Raw genomic sequence first — 7,821 nt, forward strand, 5'->3', positions numbered from 1 at the left:
CGACACACGACGCGGCCAATCACAACACACGCAAGCCAACAACGGCAGAAAAAAAATGCCAATTGGCCGTCTGATTCTGTTCCGCCCTAGTAACCGTCTCTGGTCCACACACTAAGGCTGAAAATAAAGGAGAGGTTCTCATTTTTTGTTGAAAGCTGGAGATGGATCTAAACGTCAGTAAAACAGCCACAGGTTATCATGTTTAAATCACTAATCTAGTGAATTATTTTATCCTCAGACATCTCAAGACAAAACATCCACAGCACTGTGTGTGGGTACACACAAAACATTATGTAACGATTCAGATAACTTTCTTTTAGCTGATGTATTTGTGGCTGTTGCACTAATAAGTCCTATCAGATAACTAATTCTCAAGAGCAGGAGGGCAATACTACATACACAATTATAATACACAGTGTTTAATAGTATCACATTAAGCAGTTTAGACATTAATGTTACACATTTTATTCTATTGCTCTGAGTAAAATACATTTCACACCAAGGAAATATATTTCAACACAATACAAAATAGAGGGAGAATACACCAATACTGACAAGATTACATGTATGTAAGTTTGTATGTACATGAAATAACCAAAAACATTCATGAGTGTAACAGTAACACAGATTGTCTGTACATTTGTGCCTTCAATATGCAAAGATTTCACTTTTATTAATGGCATACACAAAGAAAGTTTAAATTAGTGGGTGCTGAACCAACGTGCCAAAATTCACTGCTGCAATGTGGAATAAAGTCAACTACATTTAGAGATTTTATTGAGATGTTAAGAAAAATCTATGCTAAAAATATGACCATTAACTAAAATGCCAATTGGAATTTATTTTTATCCTCAGTCTGTTAAGTTGGTGTTAATAATGATGCTTTGTGACATTCTTGAAAAATTTGGTGTTGCACTGACAAGGTTGAGGATTTCCTCTGTAAAAAAAACTAAAACACGTTTTTGCACGAGAAAAGCCTGGGAAAAGGTCCATACGGTAAAGCTGAAACAAAAACCTCACACTTCTTCCCCTCAATCCTGTTCATACCCGTCTCATCTTTGGCTTGATCTATGGGTGCAACATGTTGTGGTGGTGCACTACAGTCACAAGCTCAAATACATGTTTACAGATGTGTTTTGACGCTCACTAAAACCGTCCAGTTTTGTTCTTGACATATCTATGCCATAATTCAAAGAGCAGAAAAACACAAAGGGAAAAAAAAACAGAAACTGAGTCACTTGGTTATGAGCAATGAAAGCAACCAGATAATGAATGAATTATAAATTAGCATTAACATGATTCATTCAATGTTATCCAGCACAATAAACAATACAATCTTCAATATACATTTAAAAAGCTCCTTTTAAATAGCAACACAAATCAAACTAGTTCCTACAGCAGCACAGCTATGGTTATATAGTGCAGTTTTGCTCTCAGCAGGAAAACTTCCCAATCACAACACACAATAACTATGATCAGAACTGTAGCAGAAAGAAACGTCTAAATTATATAGCCATGGTATATAACAAAGAGTGTAATACAGTAGTGATGCTAACTCTGAAACACTGTCCTGCAGTGCATGTGGTCATATTTTGGTGTTACAGAGGGATGCAGCGGACTACCATCTGTTTACATGGAAGATAACAGAAAGAGTTTGATTATTGCTCCGGGGGTTAAATGTGTATATAAAAATATGAAATTCAGTAGTGAGTACAATAGCAGAAATGAGATATCTTTCATCTAAATCTAAATAGTACAAAGATATCCTCATACAGGAGTTATGAGTCATATTGAGACACTCTTTATGGACAGGAATCTGAATTTCAAGTGGGAACAATTTTCAAAAATGATCAGGAATGAAACCATTGAATTTCAGGATCACACATAAGAACAATCATTTTGTGTTTCTGTCTGTACAGAAGTTCCTCCATAAAAATGCAGCAGTTGTGCGGTTGCTGTAGTCATGCAGCACTCAATCAGTTTACATTTTAAAATGAAAGTATCAGCATGGCCTGTACAATCTTACTGTTGGGGTTACAGGGTTTTTTTGGACATGAAACATCAACTCACACAAGCACTGAATCATAGAGTATTCTCTGTAACGAGTCAGGTCTGTCAAGAGGATCACTCATCTGATTTGAGAGCTCATTAGCCCTAAGAGCAAGAGGAACACTTGTTTATTTGCAATAAACTACTCTCTGTATTCCTGTAACACAAGCAGCTGACTTTATTTTATGATGCATATTTGGGGCCATCTGGTGGATTCACAACCAGAGGCACACCTTGAATCCCTAAAATACCACATGCATATGTGCTCCATACACTGTACATCATATATATATATATATATATATATATACTATATTTATAGATATATCCAAAAAATATACATATTCTTACATCATTCAGACAGTGCTGGGATAAAATTCAACTGACACTTCTTCATGTACACCATCATTACTATCTAACCACAATGACAGTTGTGTGTTTGGAAAGCTTGGTCAACAGTGTGAATAAATTTGATCAGAGAAGCTCAAACTCTGCCAAACTTCCACTTCAACAAACCAACAACAAGGACTGTGCACACAATTACCCACTGCCGTGACCTGGATATAAGCTTTTAACATTTTGACTCTGTCACACAACATTAGCTACTTTCATTTGGTACAATGTAACATCAATGGCTCGAGTGCAAAAAATAATTTTTGCAGAAGGCTAGCTATCTGTTGGACAGTTAAATCCTGTGTCTCCAACTTAATTAGACAGCTCGCTTTGCTTGACAGCCAAGCAGTTTTGAATTCTTTCAATCCGTTTGGGCAGTCTTTCAGTTTGAGTGTGGACATTAAAACCAGAAAAACTGGAGTTACAAAGTTTTCACATGACAACACCAATACACTGTTGTCTGACCACAGCATTTTCTCTTAGCAACAACACATAGACTCACCAAAGGACATTCCTTTCCAACTAACACAACCACCAAACAAGCACCATCACTTACAACAATCAAATAACTCATCAATGTGCTACTAAAGATAGTGACTGCACTAGTTAATAAAGTGATCTCAAATGATGAAAGGCCATGAAACACAAGTTGCCACTGCCATGGCAACAGTACATATTCATGCTGACAAAGATCACACTCAGCAGTGTTAACTAATGTATGCTGTGCTCTGTGATCTTCTGTAGTATAATTCCTACATGTTGTCTTTGCCAAATGTATCTAGCACCTCATTACCTGGTCTAAGAATATGAAGGGACATAAGTACACTTCAAGGAGAGTTCAAGAGAGTAAGAAGCTGCACCAGTGTACAACAAAAGAGTAACATATTCACTGTGGATTGGACTATTTAGAGCTAATCGATGCACTGGTTTTTCCAGTTTAACAATTGTAACGAACTATACTCAGTGTGTGATAGATTAAGATATTACTTTTAATAACAGCATAATGTGACAAAGACTAGGGAAGAATTGGAAAGGCAAAAAAGATTATGTTACATTCAGAAGCAATACACAACTTACAAGCACTAGCCTTCACTTCAAACTGGAGTTACAAATGATTCAGAGGATTTGCATGAACCTGAATGATATTGGTGAGTCAAACACAAATCAGTAACTTCATGGACTACCACCCCATAGTCAGTTTTGCCCAAAGGAAGACAGAAAGCACACCACAACACAATAGTCATAAAATAAAAAAAATCAGGAGTCTTTCCTAGGGAGTACCATCTATGTACAGAGAGAACTGTAGATGATATTCCTTACTAAAGTGTTTAGTTTTTCCCTTTAGTGAATCCTCTTTTTTAAAATCAGTCAAATAATTGTCACCCTCCACTGTTACAGTTGGAGCAGCTTCATGTAGTCATGTTCAAAAAACAAATGCAGCAGTACACGCAACAACAACAAAAAAACTGCATAAATAAATTTTGTTTTGCTCTCCCACTTGTGCCCACAAGACAACAGACATGTGCATATATATATGTGAGTGTCTGCATGTGTGTGTGTGTGTGTGTGTGTGTGTGCGCGCGCAAGTGTAGGCTGGTCCTACAGGCCCTTGTTGAAGTAGACGGTGGTGGTGTGGGGACTGGTCTGTCGTATCCTCTCCTGCAGGTCTGCTTCAAGCCCACTGATGCTCATTGAGCTACAAAGAGATGATTGAACATTAATAATTTGCTGGTAAAGTTTAGTTAATGCCTACAGATATGACCCCCCCCCCTCTCCGATAAGAGTGATGTGAGAGTGGCTGTTGGTACCTTTTCTGTGGGAACAGGGCGCAGCACAGAGGAGTTGCAAACACCAGGCTGAAAATGAGGTAGAGAGGGGATGTTTTAGACAGTTTTACCAGTTCCTTTTTAGTGCAGATACTTGTGAGTCCACACAGAAACATCACAATGGATACTCCTAGTGTAATTTACTTACCACAGACCTACGAGCCCCACCTGGACTGGAGCATTTAGAATTGGGAACCGCTACAGAGATGAAATCAGAGAAGGCAGAACCACAGTGAGATCAGGCAAACAAATTGTCAAGGTTTGTCCACAAGACATCCACATGCAGTGACTGTGTAACATGTGAAATGCAGAAAGACTATTTTCAGCCTAACCAACATACCCAGTAAAACCACAGACTTACTGACAACAAACAACAGGATGACAGTCATGCACATAGTCTACTTACCTTCATGAACGCTCTCTTCTCCAGAGCATTCATTATGACAGGAGGAATGGCTGTAAAAAATAAAAAACAAATCAGGTGAAGTCTTCTGCTTCATGAATAACAAAAGAAATTTCACACTTCAGGAGTGAGAATTTTTTCATCCCTCAGCTAATGATCAGTCTTGACAGTTATTTTGTTTTAACCATGGATGATTTGTGTGGGACGACAAAGGCTGGTGCACATATTTATATTCATACTGTCACTGAGATGACCATTGTTGTATATGATATTCACTGTTTTTGGGTCTTCCAACTTCTGAGAAAAATATCCTGCTCTTTAGCTGATTAATGCTCCACTATGTTCACCAGCTAGTTGCTAACTGTGTCTGTCTGCCATTGGATGCTGAGCAGGTAATGTACAGTGGGCTTTTAAACCAGAACAGTGAAGGTGTGGGCCAGACAGTTAAAAATGAACTAAAACTCACTGAAAAGGTCTGTACAGTGAGGGTTGTTATCATAAATATATTGATTATACACAGTTTAACAAACCAGTAGATAATATTAATAATCTTGTCATTACCCATTGCTGGTACTGCCATTCCGATCCTTGACACCACCACCTGCACGATGGCCTGCTTGGCAGCATTAGCAGACTCTCCTAACCTGTTTCCATTCTCATCCGTCACAGGATACCGTACTTCAACTCCCTGGAGGAGGCAAAAACAAAAGTCATATAGAGCTGCTGTAGCAGTTGTTACAACTCCTAAAAGCTCTTGGGTGAACAAAACAGAGGACATTGGCTTTTACTTTAGAGATTTCACCTCTGTCTCATGAAGGGAATGTTGATACAGTTAGCAGCAGCAACAGCAGCAAAGGGGACAAACCGGCTGACGATTGGAGGGAGACGCTGCAAAGATGGGGGTGAATCAGAGACGCATTAGACCAACTGACCAAATATGCAAATATATGCAAATATATGTGTAGATCAGTGTGTCTTTATCTAATTTACTCTGTTTCATTTCATCAATTTATTAACTTGATCCTTTGGGTATTACCGTAGCTAGAGACTTGAGCCCCAAGGCAGTGACTACAGCTCCAGTAGTAGCACTGACGTAGGCTGCACCGAGCTGACTGTGAGAAAACAGATGCATCAGAAACATATCACATGTTAATTACCCACTTCCTCTTTCACACATCATAAATAGCTGACTAAGTCTACAGAACATGAGAACTGTGGCTTATAATTTCTCCAGTAAACTAAAATAAAGTATTTCAGAGAACAGTTGCCTTGGTTACAGTGAAAATTCATGCTATATATGAATATGCAAAGGTAAATAAATTCTCAGTTACATGCTTCATCCATGAACTATGCATTTGCATGTCCTGAAGGAAACCCTTCTGAATGCATGCATTCGATGCATTTCTGCAGCATCTGAAGGATGCACTCTGTGGCAGAATGAAGAGAGTATGCAAGTGCATGTTGACCCAATATCAAACGGGAGCACTGAACCTATGTCAGCATGAGTGCATGGTGACACGGGCTTGAACATGGTTAACAGTGGAACGTAATACCGCTGTGAGGGAAGGGGAGAGGCCAGCAGCTCCCACCGCCTCCTTACAGACACTAGTTTAGAGGGAGGACAGGAATGATCTAGAGTGGAAGAGAGGTGAGAAGTCCTCCCTACTTCACGGTGATGGGGGCATCTCCACTGCGGTTGGTGTAATTGACAACAGCGGTTGAAGGACTGGTTAACCCACTGCCAGAACACAACTGCGGGAGTAGTCCTGCAAGCACAAAGAAACAACATTTTGTTTGAGGAATTGAGATTTCACATCATGTCAAGTAAAAACTACTGTATTGGCACCATTAACACTGCAGTGAAAGAGTTTGGTGACACCCATAAAAACATTGTCACAATAAAGCATACAAGCAGTTCTACAAAAAATATCCCTACTATCCCACAGTAAAGAAAAGTGTGGGTCATTTATTATATTGAGCACACTTTGTGTACCCTCAGTCACTACTTATTTCACACAAATGCAGCCTGAAGGAACCAATTATTAACATCATCTGTCAACCCGGCCAGTTTAGTTTTGATTACAGCTGGTACACATAAAATAAAAGATCAAGAAATCTGTTTGTGTAGTGGAGCACTGTTCTCTGTTACATTATGCAGGCCCCAAAGTACAACCTCAATGCAACAAAAGTGAGTACACTTGTGATCACTGTATCAAAAGTGATTACACCTGTGTTCCAGTCAAGGTTAATTGTGTGAACAAGGTTGTAAAATAACCTAAGAACACTTCAGCTTTCTCAAAGAGAGGCTGAGAAACAATCATCTGTGAGAAATGTCTCTAGAGATTTCTGACAGACTGGTGTCATCCATGCCCAGGAGAATTGAATCCATCTCAAAAAATGATGGTGGACATACAAAATATATATATATAAAAAAATAACAGTGTGGAGTCTCACTAATGATGGTGTGCTGAGTTTTGTTGCAGTGGCTCTCTAATATGAAATACCAAACATTTCTGTTTGTCACTGTGACTATTTTAGTGATATTGACTGAGGGTGTAGCAAGTTTTGTTGTATCTTGTCTGTATGACAAGTGAAGTAACAAGTTTATCCATTTGGCCTAAAATTATTTATTAACTATTTATTTTTGTCAAGGAAGAAATGAATAAATGATAATTCAACATGCCTTTTGTCTTTGAATCAAATGATAGAGTACAATGATAGAACAAAAAGTAAGAGTCAGTCTTAACGCTGAGAGGACAGAGTTCATGCACTGAGTGCATCACTAAGGCCTGACCAAGAGATACACATTCTGTTTCACATTTAAGGTAGGATAGCTACATGGAAAAAACAGAATGTACTCCCTCCCTGGCCTTGAGCACAGTAAGGCCTAACAGGAAGAGATAAAAGTAACAAGGGTGGCATTTTTGCCAGGGACACTATGACGCACATAAAGTATCAGGATAAGCCATGGCAATGGGAGTTAAGATGGACTTACTGCCAACAGTCAGCAAGAGCTACATAGAGTCATAAACACATCTATCTGGTATCTCAGTCCCTACAGGGCCTGTTGCCTATGAGATAGGAAACCATTACTCAGCTCTTACATTATGGTATTACCTCAATCATGAGAATGATATATTTTGCTCTTAC

At 38.8% G+C, this 7,821-nt stretch overlaps 1 pseudogene; it reads right to left on the minus strand.

The window, feature by feature from the left end:
• Positions 1–403: 403 nt before the first annotated feature.
• LOC108887614 (sideroflexin-1-like) lies at positions 404–6,460 on the minus strand (annotated as a pseudogene).
• Between the last annotated feature and the right edge of the window lie 1,361 nt (positions 6,461–7,821).

The sequence above is a fragment of the Lates calcarifer genome, unplaced genomic scaffold, assembly GCF_001640805.2.
Source record: "Lates calcarifer isolate ASB-BC8 unplaced genomic scaffold, TLL_Latcal_v3 _unitig_1249_quiver_2061, whole genome shotgun sequence".
Taxonomy (NCBI): domain Eukaryota; kingdom Metazoa; phylum Chordata; class Actinopteri; family Centropomidae; genus Lates; species Lates calcarifer.